Below are 16,580 nucleotides of genomic sequence, written 5' to 3' on the forward strand. Positions count from 1 at the left end.
ATGCCAGAGAGTAATGGTGGATGGTTGTTTGTCAGGTTGGAGGCCAGTGACGAGTGGGGTGCCACAGGGATCTGTGTTGGGTCCACTGTTGTTTGTCATGTACATCAATGATCTGGATGATGGTGTGGTAAATTGGATTAGTAAGTATGCAGATGATACTAAGATAGGTGGGGTTGCGGGTAATGAAGTAGAGTTTCAAAGTCTACAGAGAGATTTATGCCAGTTGGAAGAGTGGGCTGAAAGATGGCAGATGGAGTTTAATGCTGATAAGTGTGAGGTGCTACATCTTGGCAGGACAAATCAAAATAGGAAGTACATGGTAAATGGTAGGGAATTGAAGAATGTAGGTGAACAGAGGGATCTGGGAATAACTGTGCACAGTTCCCTGAAAGTGGAATCTCATGTAGATAGGGTGGTAAAGAAAGCTTTTGGTGTGCTGGCCTTTATAAATCAGAGCATTGAGTATAGAAGTTGGGATGTAATGTTAAAATTGTACAAGGCATTGGTGAGTCCATTTCTGGAGTATGGTGTACAGTTTTGGTCGCCTAATTATAGGAAGGATGTCAACAAAATAGAGAGAGTACAGAGGAGATTTACTAGAATGTTGCCTGGGTTTCAGCAACTAAGTTACAGAGAAAGGTTGAACAAGTTAGGGCTTTATTCTTTGGAGCGCAGAAGGTTAAGGGGGGACTTGATAGAGGTTTTTTAAATGATGAGAGGGATAGACAGAATTGACGTGGAAAAGCTTTTCCCACTGAGAGTAGGGAAGATTCAAACAAGGGGACATGACATGAGAATTAAGGGACTGAAGTTTGGGGGGTAACATGAGGGGGAACTTCTTTACTCAGAGAGTGGTAGCTGTGTGGAATGAGCTTCCAGTGAAGGTGGTGGAGGCAGGTTCGTTTTTTATCATTTAAAAATAAATTGGATAGTTATATGGATGGGAAGGGAATGGAGGGTTATGGTCTGAGCGCAGGTATATGGGACTAGGGGAGATTATGTGTTCGGCACGGACTAGAAGGGTCGAGATGGCCTTTTTCCGTGCTGTAATTGTTATATGGTTATATGGTTATATGGTTATATAGAAGGGAGGGAGGAGAAGAGGGAGTGGCCAGGGTGTGACTGGCCCTTGATTGTGTTGCTGGCAGCATGAGGTATAAATGGTGTAAATGGGAGGGAGGTTGGTTTGTGAGATGGTCTGGGCTGCGTCCACAATTTGCTGACATTTCTTGTGGTCTTGGATGAAGCTGTTCCCAAACCAAGATTAGATGCATCCCGATAAAGTGCTTTCAACGGTGCATCTGTAGACGTTGGTGAGAGTTGTTGGGGACATGCCGAACTTACTAAGCCTTCTAAGTAAGTAGAGCGTTGGTGTATTTCTCTACTTCAGCGTCGTCATTGCAAACTGGGGTTTGTTTACTGATTTGCTTCCTGAAATCGATCGTTATCTCCTTTGTCTTGCAGATAATGGGAGTGGCGTTGAGTGTAAGATAAAGTCCAGAAAGTCCAATTAAAGGTAGTCCAAGGGTCTTCATTGAGGTAGATAGTAGCTCAGGACCAGTCTCTTGTTGTTGAAAGGGTGGTTCAGTAGCCGGGAAGAAATTGCCACCGAATCTAGATTCGCACTTCTATTATTATTTATTCAAATCGTTTGCTATGTCGCTCTTCCAGGGAGATGCTAAAAGCATTTTGTTGTCTCTGTACTGTACACTGACAATGACAATTAAAATTGAATATGATTGAATCTGAATCTATACATCTTGCTTGATGGGAGAGGGGAGAAGAGGGTGACTAGGGTGAGACTAGTCCTTGATTATGCTGCTGGCTTTGCCGAGGCAGCGTGAAGTGTAGATGGAGACAATGGAAGGGAGGTTGGTTTGTATGACGGTCTGGGCTGCATCCACTACTCTGTGAAATTTCTTGCAATCTTGGATGGAGTTTTTCCCAAACCGTGCTGTGATGCATCCTGATAAAATGCTTTGTGGATGTTGGTGAGAGCAGTTGGGGACATGCCAAACTTCTTATGCCTGTGCTTAGGAGGTAAATTGTGAGAGGGCTTTCGGTAGAGCCAGTATTGGGAGGGGGAAGAAGGTTAAATATGAAGCACTATGGAGGTCAGGTTGAACTCTGCCTGTGGGTCAGCTACCTGTGGTTATGTGTAGTAAGGAACTGCAGATGCTGGTTTACACCAAAGATAGACACAAAATGCTGGAGTAACGCAGTGGGTCAGGCAGCATCTCTGGAGAGAAGGGATGGGTGACGTTTTGGGTCAAGACCCTTCTTCAGCCTGAACGCAGGGAAAAAGGAAACGAGAGGTTTAATTTAGTTTAGTTTATACGTAGTTTAGAGCTACAGTGCTGAAACAGGCCCTTCGTCCCACTGAGTCGGCACCGATCAGCGATCCCTGCACATTTACACTACCCAACACACACTAGTGGCAATTTTACATTTTATACATTTTTGCCAAGCCAATCAACCTAGCAATTAGCCAAATGTGTGCATCTTTGGAGTGTGGGAGCAAACCAAAGGTCTCGGTGAAAACACATGCAGGTCACGGGGAGAACGTACAAACCCCATACAGACAGCAGCCGTCGTCAGGATTGAACCCGCATCTTTGGCGCTTTAGGGCAGTAACTCTACCGCTCTGCCACCCGGGCATGAAAAGATTCAGAACCCTTGCCTGACCTGACGGGTTACTCCAGTACTCGGTGTTCTAACAACCCCCTTCCTCACAACCTCTTCCACCCTCCAGTCAAAGAGAGCCACTCTACATGGGAGATGCCTATCTGTCCCTCTGAGCAACCTCTGCAAATCACTCCGGCACCAATTACTGGGACAGGACTATCGCCAAGTGGATCGAGGGGAGACATTGAATCCTTATTCACACTGCGCCTGCTAATAACTCACAACCTTTACAAAATAACAAACCATGGTGTCACCTGTTCACTCGAGGCTGCAACCTCACCGACCTGTTTAATTTAATTCGGGGTCCAAATTACATTATTTAATGCAGATTTAAAAAACCTTTATGGGCCGCCCACCACAACGGTAAAGTTAGATTGCTCTGATAATTAATGCTCAGAATGTCTCCGTGGCAAATTGGACCCTTTAACCATCCCGTCTAAATCCCTGCATCCCTGTCATGGTAGGTTCCTATCAAGGGCAGTTCTATCTACTTTATAATATTCTGTTTTGAAGGACTATGCATGCTCAACTTTCCAATTTCATGCTGTCGTAATATGATTCTTCTTCAAGAAATTCTGCAAACTAAGAACTGCCTTACTTACTTCACTCAGAATGAAAAGGTATATGGATCTTTCTCTCATGTCTACCTTAGAGAGGCAGTAAGTCTATTCAGACAATAAACAGTAGGGTTGCTGCCTCACAGCGCCAGAGACACGGGTTCTATCCTGACCACTGGTGCTGTCTGTACGGTGTTTGTACGTTCTCCCTGCAACCCGCGTGGGTTTTCTCCGGGTGCTCCAGTTACCTCCCACACTCCAAAGACGTGCAGGATTGTAAGTTAATTGGCTTTGGTATAATTGCAAATTGTCCCTAGTTTGTGTGGGATAGTGTTAGTGTGCAGGGATCCCTGGTTGGTGCAGACTCGGTGGGCTGAAGGGCCTGTTTCCGCGCTGTATCTCTAAACTAAACTAAACTAAAGATCGCCCCTCAAAGACTTTTTACTTGATGTTCTTCTTTCTTTCCACGAAAATTATAACGTATCGACATGTTTGCCTGGACACCAGCTACATCAATATCATGGTTTTCATTTGGATTATACAACCATTTGTTTTTTTTCTGCACAGTTTGTTACCATCTATATCTCTCATTCTCCTCTCCCCTGATTCTCAGTCTGAAGAAGGGTCTCAACCCATAATGTCACCTATTCCTTTTATTCAGAGATGCTGCCTGACCTGATAAGTTGCTCTAGCATTTTGTGTCTATCTTCAGCTAAAATGGAACCGGTTAAGCTGTTCATATCGCACAAGCTTTAGTTTAGTTTAGAGATGCAGCATGGAAACAGGCCCTTCGACCCACCGTGTCCGTGCTGACCAGCGATCCTCACACACTAACACTATCGTACACATTCCTCCCACACTCCAAGGACGTACAGGTTTGTAGGTTAATTGGCTTGGCATTAATGTAAAATTGTCCCTAGCGTGTGTGGGATAGTGTTAATGTGCGGAGATCGCTGGTCGGTGAGGACTCCATGGGCGAAGGGCTTGTTTCCGCACTGTATCTCTAAAATACCTGCCTCAACTGCCCTCTCCAGCAGCTCGTTCCATGCACCCAGCACCCAGATAGGAAAATGTTTCCCTTAAGTTTCCTATCAAATCTTTCCAAACTCATCTTAAACCTATGCCTTCCAGTTCTTGATTCCACTGCCCTGGAAAAAATAAAAGACTGTGCATTGACTATATCTATTCCCCTCATGGTTTTATACATTGCTATGAGATCACCCCTCATCCTCCTGCCTTCCAAGGAATAGTCCTAGCCTGCCCTACCTCACCCGGAATCTCAGGCCCTTGTGACCTGGCTTCATCCTCTTTAATCTTCTCTGCACCCTATCCAGCTTAATGGCATATTTCGTGTAGCTGGGTGACAAAAACTGAACACAATATTCCAGCAAATGCAGTTCCGTCTTAAACAACATTCCAAGTGTGGTTTCACCAACGTGTTCATAAGTTCATGTTGTAGGAGCAGAATTTGGCCATTCGGCCCATCTAGTCCATTCGCCATTCAATTGTGGCTGATCTATCTTTCCCTCCCAATCCCATTCTCCTGCCTTGAATTCCACAGATGTTGTATAACTGTGACTCTACATCACAGCTTGTCTACTTGGTTACCTCACTGATGATAGCCAGCATGTCAAGGCTTCCTCTACAACCCAGTCTACCTGCAACTTGACTTTGTGTACGTACTCCTAGATGCCTCTGCTCTACAATGGTTCCCAGGTCCCTTCCGCTCACTCTGCTGCTCTGGCTTACTTCCCTAATGCAACCCTCTCTTGCTTGTCTGAATAAAACTCCATTTGCCATTCCTCGGCCCACTTGCCCAGATGATCAAGGCCTGACTGTACTTATCGACAGCCATCTTCATTCTCCACGACACCACCTATTTTAGTATTATCTGATATAGATTTTATATTTATATTGTTGATATAGATGACAAATAGCAATGAGCCCAATACTGATCTGTGAGGTACACCTCTATTCACAGGAGTTAGTCTTGAGTTAAGTTTAGTTTAGACATACAGTATGGAAGCAGGCCGTTCGGCCCACCAAGTCCCTGCCGACCAGTGATCCCCGTACACTAGCTATTCCACACACTGGGGACTATTTATAATTTTACCAAAACCGATTAACCTACAGACCCGTATATCTTTTGAGTGTGGTGGGAAACCAGAGCACCCGGAGAAAACTCATGCGGTCCCAGGAAGACCATATAAAAACTGCCCAGACAGCACCTGTAGTCAAGATCGAACCTGGGTCACTGGCTGTAAAGAAGTGTTATCAACACACTGTGACTTTACTTCTTTCTTACTTTCATACTGTGGCATTACAGAGAGCACTGGCTGTACGTGGTCTGTCACGGAAACTAGAGAGCGATATGTGGGTGGGGAGGTTGTAATTATACTTGTGATATGGGGAGTGGTTAGTAGTGATGAGGTAACTATATTAAGGGTCACATGCATATGTCATCTACATCCTTCCCCTTGGAAACGAAAGACAAACAAAGTAGTGACAGGGCGACCACGTCTCATGCGCTAGAAATGGTTCAGCAAAATCGCCATAGCGGACAGGCGGCTTAACAACACGTCCCGACCGGGTTCGCATCTCGCCATCTCCCCTCCCTGCAGGAACAAGTGGAGGCAGTACGGCAACAGGTGCAGACGGCTGCACTGGAACAGGTGAGCCGGGCGGGGACGGAGAAGACAAGGGCAGAAGGGCATGAGGGGATGCGGGACTCGCAGTGGACTGCGCGCGGGCAGGTGAGGGAGGGTGAACCGGAGGAGGAGCGGACGGAGATAGCTGTGAGGGTAGAGACCGTGGCATGCGAGGAGCGATGGGCCGAGCATCGCCTGGAGGCTGAAATTTCAGCGGGGGAGCAAAATGATCTGCTGGTGGTGGTCGCGGCTCGTTGACGAGCCGCAGATGTTGGCGGGACCGGCGGTAGATGGTTCCTGCATGGTCGACGAGATAGGACCGAGGCGACCCAGTTAGTTTGGAGGGGTTTTATGTGGTGGGTGGGGGGGGGGAGGGTGAAGGGGGAAACTTTAATTCTTAAGGCCCTACCTGGTCGGCAGGAGGCATGGGAGCGGGCAATCGCCTTACCGGGTCGCTGTGCAGTAAGCTCCGGAGCGCTATGGCCGCCGACTCCCAACATTGTGGAGCTGGGGGCTGCGGGCATCCGGCCGCGGGCGGCGCCGGTTGGAGCTCCGACCCCGGCAACTCTACCCCTGGCTGCGCGGCGCTCCAAATCCATCCGTTGCCGGACGCCCGCAGCCCCAGCTGGGAGTTGGCGGCCACAGCGCTGCGGAGCTTACTGCACGGCGACCCGGTAAGGCATTGACCGCTCCCCGCCTCTCCGACCAGGTAGGGGACTAAGAATTAAAGTTTCCCCCTTCACCCACCCCCTCCCCCACTTCACATAGAAGCCCTCCAAACTAACTGACTAACATTTAAGCAATGATTTACAGATGTTTAAGTGTCTTCCCGGTCGCCGGGGAGGAGGCAGCCGCTACAGTAGTACAGACCTGGGTTGACCGTGGGTCGTTTCGAGCTTTGGTGTGCAGACGACATCCTGGAAAAAATGGCCGGTTTTCGGAGCTTTTCGGTTTCTGGAACACCGGATAAAAGGTTGTGCACCTGTAGTAGCAGGACGGTGTTTATTTTTAAAACAACAGGAGAAGAACTCCCCATTCTGTCTATACTATGTGTAATGGCCTTGAAGTTCTTAATCTTTGCATTGCTTGCATTGTTCAGAACAGGAGCTATTCAGTTCTCTGTACTTCAACCATTAACCATTAACCATTCTTTGTAAAACATCACGATTTTAGAGGAATGGAAATGTTGCAAGAATATGCATTAAGTTCTAGCTTCAGGTAGGTGCTGGGTTTTAAACTGTCAGAGGAAGCAGTTTTTGGTTCAATAATTCTAATTATACTTGTGATATGGGGAGTGGTTAGTAGTGATGAGGTAACTATATTAAGGGTCACATGCATATGTCATCTACACTGGCGCTGTAAAGGGCCTGTCCCACTTGGGCGACATTTTCGGCATGGTCAGGGGGTGACGCATGTAGTGCCGCGCGGAGTCTCCCTGTCGCCCCTTGATGTTGGAATGTTCAAAATCTTCATGCGACATCTGGGTGTCTTATCATGTCGTGCGCCCTGTCACGCGCTGACGTACGCTGTCCTGCGGGTGACGGCCGGTGACGCGGGTATATAAAGTGGCAACTCATCCATTAAAAAGTTATTGGTCCTTAGATCTATTGTAGATAAGTTCATTTCCAATGTGATTATTATACTTCGGTGTAAACTTCTTGTGTTGTGAAGGCGGGTGACGCGGAGTGTCGTAGCTTGACGTGACGGTGATGCGGAGTGTTGTACAATTTGACGGTTTTTCGGGCGTCAGTCACTGATGTTTACACTCACCGAAAAAAATCGTGCTGCCTTAAGTGGGACCGGCCCTTAAGGCAGCAACTTTACCGCTCTGTCACCGTGCCGCCCTAGTTCTGAGAAAATTAATGCTTTTTCTATCTACAGTTACTGCCTGAGCTGCTGAGTTGTTTTGCCAAAAGTTCTATTTTTATGTTCATTTTTCAGACTATTATTCCACGCAAACTTATTTGCATACTATCAACCATTAAATCTGCTCTGTACCAGTTACAATCAGGCTGCAATTTAAAAGGATTTATGCTGAAAATAATTTTCCTTTGAAAAGAATTGCATGAGATATTTATGGATGGTAATTTGGCCAGGTTTACATTATCACAACCCAATGTACATTTACTGCAAAAAGATTTATTCACAATGTCAATTCACCCTGTGTAAATGTTGAGTCAATTTCCTACAATTTACATTTTTTCTCATTGGATACTGCATTTTGTTGCTTATGAATTAGATAGGAAAATGTATTGAGCGATATGGGTCAAATGCAGGCAAATGGGATTAGCCTAGATGGGCAACTAGGTCAGCATGGAGGAGTTAGGCCGAATAGACTGTTTTCCTGCCCTATGACTCGATGACTGCTTTAAATCCATCCACTATCCTCGAGTTCAAGATCTTGCGAATCTTTTGAAGATCTCGAGGTCCCCCAGACATCTCCCCTCCACTTGAATCCTGTCCGAGGAAGAAGCTCAGTCCAACACGTATTCAGATTCCAGGTGGGATAGAGGTGAGGAGTTTGGAAAAGAAAGGGGAGGGGGTGTGGGAGAAGAAGGGAGTGGGGAAGGGATTCCAACAGCTTTCTTCCCCTCCTTCATTCACTACAATCAGTCCGAAGAACGGTCCCAACCCGAAACGTCACCTATCCATGTTCTCCAGAGATGCTGCCTGACCCACTGAGTTACTCCAGCACTTGGTTTAGTTCAGTTTAGAGATACAGTGCGGGAACAGGCCCTTCACCCCACCGCGTCCGAGCCGACCAGCGATCCCCATGCACTTACACTATCCTACGTACACTAGGGACAATTTACAATTATATCCAGCCAATTAACCTACAAACCTGTACGTCTTTGGAGTGAGGGAAGAAACCGGAGCTCCTGGATGAAACCCTCTCAGGTCACAGGGAGAACATGCAAACTCCATATACCGATAGCTGCCGTGTTTGGGATTGAGCCCGGGTCTCTGGCGCTGTGAGGCAGCCACTGTGCCGCTGCAGAGGGCTAAAATATTTTGGTGGTTATTACGCATAATGGCAGCTTGGTGGTTGCATTGATATGCCCGCAATAAGCAGAGTGTTCATAATTGACATCATGAAGCTCTTACTGCTGGTAAAAGAGCAGCTCAGTGCTTTGCAAATGGAATTCTCTAATTACACACATTTACTCACCAATTCATAGGCGATCATTTACTTGCACATTAGCAATAATGCGAATGTGTAGGACCACCAATTGTATTCTCATCAGCAGGGTAGGAATACCCATTTTGCATATTCTGCCCCATTAACGTATCATGTAGACATATTAGGGCAGCCCTAAATAGTACAATTGACAAACCGAGAAATCCTGATGTAACACCGTAGGAGATTTGGCAATCCATTTAAATAAATCCATTGAAGGTGAACAGATTAATGCAGAATAATTTCTCTTCTGGTCTCTCCTGAATTTATGAATGTGGAGGCTTTGGCGGTCTGGAGAGGGACAATAAGAGTTGTTTGTGTTTGAGAGTTTGGAGACACCACATGGAAACAGGCCCTTCGGCCCACCGTGTGCATGCTGATCACTGTCCGGAATAGATCGGGTGGATGCTTGGAGTACTTTACACAGAGTGGGGGAATCAAGAACCAGAGGGCATAGGGTTAAGGTGGGAGGGGAAAGATTTCATATCAATCTGAGGGGCACCCTTTTCACCCAGTATGACATGTCAGAGGAGGTGGCCGAGGCAGAAACTATAACAACATTGAAACGACATTTGGACATGTGCATGGATAGGATAACTTTAGAGGGATATGGGTCAAATGCAGGCAGGTGGGACTAGCATAGATGGGACACCTTAGTCGGCATGGCAACTTGGGCCGAATGTTTCCCTGCTGTATGTGTACATGTGCATATATACACACTGAACTTACTTTCTTCCGTTATGTACTATGTTTCATATTCTGTTGTGCTGCAGCAAGTAAGAATTTCATTGTCCTATCTGGGACATATGACAATAAAACACTCTTGACTCTTGACTTGACCCTATGACCATCGATCACCTGTACACAGTTTTACATTATCCCCCTTTTGCATCCTACAGTCTAAGGACAATTTACAAAAGCCAATTAACCTACTAACCTGTGTAGGAAAGAACTGCAGATACTGATTTAAATCGAAGGTAGACACAAAATGCTGGAGTAACTCAACGGGCCAGGCACCATCTCTGGAGAGAGGAATGGGTGATGTTTTGGGTCGAGACCCTTCTTCAGAACCTACAAACCTGTACATCATTGGTGTGTGGGAGGAAACCGGAGCACTGGGAAAACCCACGTGGTCACAAGGAGAACGTACAAACTCCATACAGACAGCACCCGTAGTCAGGATCAGGCCTCAAAGGGTGGTGAATCTGCGGAATTATATGCTACATAAGGCTGTGGAGGCCAAGTCATTGGGTATTTTAAGGCATAGATAGATGGATTCTTGATTAGTACGGGTGTCAGGGGTTATGGGGAGAAGGCAGGAGAATGAGATTAGGAGGGAGAGATAGCTCAGCCATGATTGAATGGTGGAATAGACTTAATGGGCCGAATGGTCTATTTCTGCTCCTATCACTTATAAGGCTTATGACCTTATATTTCATGTTGCCACATGGCTCCAAGAGTAGGTGCAACACTATATTGCATCTTGTGAACTGTAGTTAACTCACTTTGGGGAATTAGTAGATTCTTTCCAGGTATAGGGCGGCACAGCGGTAGAGTGGCTCAGTGGTAGAGTTGCTGCCTCACAGCGCCAGGGACCCAGGTTTGATCCTGACTACGGTTGCTGTCCGTGCAGAGTTTGTACATTTTCCCTGTGTATTCACTGGAATTTAGAAGGATGAGGGGGATCTTATGGAAACGTATAAAATTACAAAAGGACTGGACAAACTAGATGCAGGATAAATGTTCCCAATGTTGAGGGAGCCCAGAAACAGGGGCCACAGTCTAAGAATAAAGGGGAGGCCATTTAAACCCAGGTTTTCTCTGGGTGCTCCGGTTTGGAATATTGGGTGCATTTCTGCAGCTGATCTGTATCTTCATTGTGAGCGGAAGGGCCTGTACTGTTCTATGTTGGTTAGTGGATGTGCCCAGGAAGAAAATTATATCCGCATGACCCAAGATGTATTTACACTAATCTCAGCCTTGTGTTTATGGATCACAACCGACCATGGACCATGGACCATGATAGGCCCGACCATGGGTGACCATGGCCCGACCATGGACCATGATAGGCCCGGCCATGGGTGAGCAGGGGATAGGACTGGACTTTGCTGCTTTCCCTCACAGTGAGAATCATTGTGGGGAGATGTTTTTATGTTTATTGTTAAATTCTTTAGTGTTGTGTCTTATTTTTATTGGTGTGCTGCAATGGCAAGTCAAATTTCACCACACCAATTGGTGTATGTGATAATAAATGTCCTTTGTATCCTTGTATCCTTGTATTAACCACTAAAGTTTCACATCTCAATGGTTAGTTTACTTAAATTCAATGTTTAAACTGCAATAGAATATGTAGAGAGTCATAGAGTGATACAATGTGGAAACAGGCCCTTCCTCCCAACTTGCCCACACCGACCAACATGCCCCAACTACACTAGTCCCACCTGCTTGTGATTGGCATATGTCCCTCTAAGATTTTCCTATCCATTTACCTGTCTATGTACTTCTTCACTGCAAGGAAGTCAACACTTTGATATTAAAGACCTTACATTTAAATCCCTGCTTGGATTTGCCCTTCCCTCTTGTTGGTCTCATTCAGCTCCACGAAACTGTGCCCTCCAATTCTTAGCATCTCTGAATTGCTTTGCTATTTGCAACCAATCTTTAAGTTGCAAGACCTCACGCTCTGAAATTCCTCTCCAAACCTTCCGCATGTGTCACTGTTAAAATATTCCCCACAACCCGTGCCCTGACCACGGGTGTTTTCATCAAGCCTACCCGTTTTGATTTTGGATAGAGTTGGAGAAAGAGTTGGGGCAGCACGGTGGCGCAGAGGTAAAGTTGCTGCCTCACAGCACCAGAGCCCCTGTTCAATCCTGACTAGGGGCGCTGTTTGTATGGAGATTTGTATGTTCACCCTGTGGCCGCGTGGGTTTTCTCCGGGCGCTCCGGTTTCCCCCCACACTCCAAAGACGTGCACGTTATTTGGCTTCTGCAAATTGTAAATTGTCCCTAGTGTTAGGATAGTGCTATTGCACAGAGATCGCTGGTCGGTTTTGACTCGGTGGGCCAAAGGGCCGTTCTACACTGTGTCTCTAAATGAAACTTACTAAAGAAACACACAGTGAAATGAAGGGCTTTAGGAAAGTTAGTTTGATGCCAATCTTTAGATGAATTGCTTCAGAACATAATGAATCTTTCCACCAATTCCAAGCTGAACTGAGTTGAGAAAATTAACAACCTTGTCAAATACAATTGAAAATTTCAAATCACATTTACATCCAGTACTGCATAGCTGAATTTGGCACAAAGGTTGCCACTACATCAAATGATGACATGTCTGACGGGGACATATGACAATTATGAAGAATAGGAAGCTTACAAGTTCCATGGGATCCAGCAATCATTTTCATGAATGGTGGCTTTGTCTTTGATTGTGAAACTGAAGAATCGATTCTATAGAGTAGCTGTAGGTAACTGCAGATGCCAGTTTACAAAAAAAGCACCAAGTGATGGAGTAACTCAGCAGCACAGGCAGCAACCACACCCCCCCCCAACTACGACTCTAATCTGAAGAAGGGTCTCGACCTGGAACATCACCCATTCGTTCTCTCCAGAGATGCTGCCTGTCCCACAGAGTTACTCCAGCATTTTGTGTCTATCTACAATTAGTCAGAAGTGTCCTGACCAGACACATCACCCTCGACTACCCTTTAGTCAGACTTTGTATGTAGGAAGGGTCTGATTAAGAGTCTCAACTCGAAACGTCACCCATTCCTCTCTCTGGAGATGCTGCCTGAGTTACTCCAGCATTTTGTGTCTACCTTTGGATGGACTTTACTGGGCTTCATCTTACACTAAACATTATTCCCTTTATCATGTATCTACACACCATGGATGGCTCGATTGTAATCATGTATTGTCTTTCCTCTGACTGGTTGGCACGAGACAAAGACTCTTCACATGTACCTTGGTACACCTGACAATAAGCTAAACTAAACTAAACTAAACTAAACTAAACTAAAATAAAACTAACCCTCACCATTTTTTCCAGAGATACGGCCTGACTCGCTGACTTACTCCAGTGCTTTATGTTTTTTTTTTAAACATAATTAGGAAGGCAAAGTTGCACAGCTGGTAGAGCTGCTGCCTCACAGCGGCAGATACCCAGGTTTGATGCTGAGTACGGGTGCTGTCTGTACAGAGTTTGTACATTCTCCCTGTGACTGCGTGGGCTTTCTCCGGGTGCTCCATTTTCTGGCATGTCCTAAAGATGTGCGGGTTTGTAATTAATTGGCTTCTGTAAATTACCCCTAGTGTGTAGGGAATGGGATAACATGAGTGGGTGATCGATGGCTGGTGTGGTCTCACTGGGCCGAAGGGCCTGTTTCCATGCTGTATCTCTAAACTAAACTATAACCCTGGCAGTGTCTGGCAAGGATGATCACCAACAATCATTTAGTTTAGTTTAATTTAGAGATACAGCGTGGAAACAGGCCCTTCTGCCCACTGACCAGCGACCATCCCGTCCATTAGCACTATCCTACACACTGGAGATAATTTGACAATTTTTACCGAAACCAATCAACCTACAAACCTGTACCTTTTTTGGAGTGTTGGAGGAAACCTGAGCACCCAGAGAAAAACCACGCGGTCAAAGAGAGACCGTACAAACTCCACACAGACAGCACCCGAGGTCAGGATCAAACCCGGGACTTCGGCGCTGCAAGACAGCAACTCTACCACTGCTCCATCTTTCTTTGTATCTCAAAAGAAACCATGACTATTGAAATAGTCTATTGAAATATATTGAAACAGGCCCTTCAGCCCAACTTGCCCACACCAACCAACATGTCCCAACTACACTAGTCCACCTGCCTGCATTTGGCCCATATCCCTCGAAACCTATTCTATCCATGTGCCTCTCTAAATGTTTCTAAAACATTGCGACAGTCCCTGCCTCAACTACCTCCTCTAGCAATTCTTTGCACTCACACTTAAAACCTTGAAGGTAAGATCGTGGGGTAGACACAAAATGCTGGAGTAACTCAGCAGGTGAGGCAGCATCTCTGGAGGGAAGGATTGGGTGACCTTCGATTTAAACCAGCATCTGCAGTTCTTTCTTACACACAAGACCCTGGGGATATCTTCTTCATTTAAGATTGAGACGGGAGTAAATCTTCACCAGGTGAGTATTGAACCAGGAACTCGCTACCACCTAAAGCAGTTGAAGCAAAATGTCTTATGTATATTCAAGGCGGACTGAATAATTAGTGTGTAGAAAGGAACTGCAGATGCTGATTTAAACCGAAGATAGACACAAAAAGCTGGAGTAACTCAGCGGGTCAGGCAGCATCTCTGGACAAAATGCATAGCTGATGTTTCAGGTCGAGACCCATCTTCAGACTGAGAGTGCCTTAAGGGGGAAGGGAAATGAGAGATACAGACGGTGATATAGAGAAATTTACAACAAATTAATGAAAGATGAACATAAAAGTAACAATGAGCACAAAGCTCGATGAGTAAAAAAATAACTTGTTTCCACCTAGGCCACAGTGACCAATGCCCTATTCCTTTATCATTGTTACTTTTTTGCATATCTTTCATTTAACTCGCAGTTACTCCAGCTTTTTGTGTCGATCTTAGGACTTTTCAGGTCAGGTTGGGGGGAGTTCTCCCCAGCCACGGGTACCATGTAATCCCGTGCTACCTGCTCCATGGTCGGATAGTCAGCGACCTGGTTTGCCAGGTGAGGAGGGGGCTGTGGACCCCCAGCAGGACCAAAAACAAGACCTGTCAAAGGGCGGATGAGCTTCTAGCGAGCCAACGGCCATCCACACTTCAGTAGCAGTTGCGATCACTGTCGTACACAGCATTGTAAGGAACACACACCAAAATCCTATACTTCCAGCGGCGGAAGTCCGCAGAAACTGGAGGACAGAGATGTATGATGTGTCCGCCACTGTTTCCGTCGGAAACCAGCACCACTGCGTCGCTAATGTTTTGAACGATGATGAATGAATTAGGACTAAACCATTGTTCTCAGGCTAGAGTGAACACGGGGTGAGGAGAAAACAGGAGCAAGGTATTGAATTTGCAAAAATAGCAGTGTGCGGAAGAAGGTCCTGAAGAGCTGCACACTACTGCCAGATCCCTGCAGAACCAGGAACCCCCCTGGAATGGGTCAGAGGCTCGTCTCCTGCTCGCCCCCGAAGACCAGGAACCAGAGAGGAGGGCGGAGAGTCGGCAGTGGAATCTGGACAAAGGAGAACTAGGAGGGTACTTACCTTCCGTGACCTCAAGGTGAAGGTGGCCAGGCGAGGAGAGGGACGATGGTTCGCTGGACGATCCGGAAGAAGGCGACGGCTGCTACGGGCCTTTGTGGCCAGCTGCAGCTGGGACTTTGCAAAATGGTGCCAAAACCTGCCGACTCCTGCATATGAACTCAGTGGGCTGTTCCTATCCATCCTGTACTTCATCTGCGATTGTTTTTATATATGGCAATAATCTTACCGATCTGTATGCAAAAACACACAAAGAAAACCATTGAACCACTGACGGAAATGCTTCAATATTTGGATCTGCTCACTTCCACACATCACACTATTTCCAGATTTCACTGATATTCCTTCAAGCTTACAGCTCCACCCTCCTGACCCACAATTTGGAGGCGATTTGAATGATGGCACATTTTCAAACAAAAACTTTGCAGAGCAAACATGGTGGCACATCTAAAGCAGTGAGATGTCAGGAGATGGTTGGCATTACAATCGTACCAAATTTGACAGAAACATCTCTGAAGAAAAGGGAACAGGTGATGTGTTTCGGACCAAGACCATTTTTTAGAAGTGTCTCGACCCGAATTGTCACCGATTCCTTTTCTCTAGAGATGCTACCTGACCCGCTGAGTTACTCCAGCATTTTGTGTCTATCGTTGGTGTAAGCCAGCATCTGCAGTTCCTTCTTACACATTTCTGACAGAAATAAGTGTTTGAATACACATTATGTATTCAAGAGAGAGTTAGATATAGCTCTTAATGCCCCTGTCCCACTTAGGAAACCTGAACGGAAACCCCTGGAGACTTTGCGCCCCACCCAAGGTTTCCGTGCGGTTCCCGGAGGTTGCAGGTAGTGGAAGCAGGTAGGGAGACTGACAAAAACCTTCGGGAACCTCCGGGAACTGCACAGGAACCTTGGGTGGGGCGCAAAGTCTCCAGAGGTTTCCGTTCCGGTTTCCTAAGTGGGACAGGGGCATTAGGGTGAACGGAATCAAAGGATATGGGGAGAAAGCAGGAACGGGATAATGATTCTGGATTATCAGCCGGGATCATATTGAATGGCGTTGACTCCAAGGGCTGAATAGCCTACTGCTGCACCAATTTACTATGTTTCTATGATTTTTTTGTTGCTTAAATTCATTCCCATACATCTTAATTATTCTTACAGGAAGAAGATGGATTCACGTTTGTAATTGTGATAAATTATGTGGATGAACTGGGACAAGCAGAATTATAC

The sequence above is a fragment of the Leucoraja erinacea genome, chromosome 5, assembly GCF_028641065.1.
Source record: "Leucoraja erinacea ecotype New England chromosome 5, Leri_hhj_1, whole genome shotgun sequence".
NCBI lineage: Eukaryota > Metazoa > Chordata > Chondrichthyes > Rajiformes > Rajidae > Leucoraja > Leucoraja erinaceus.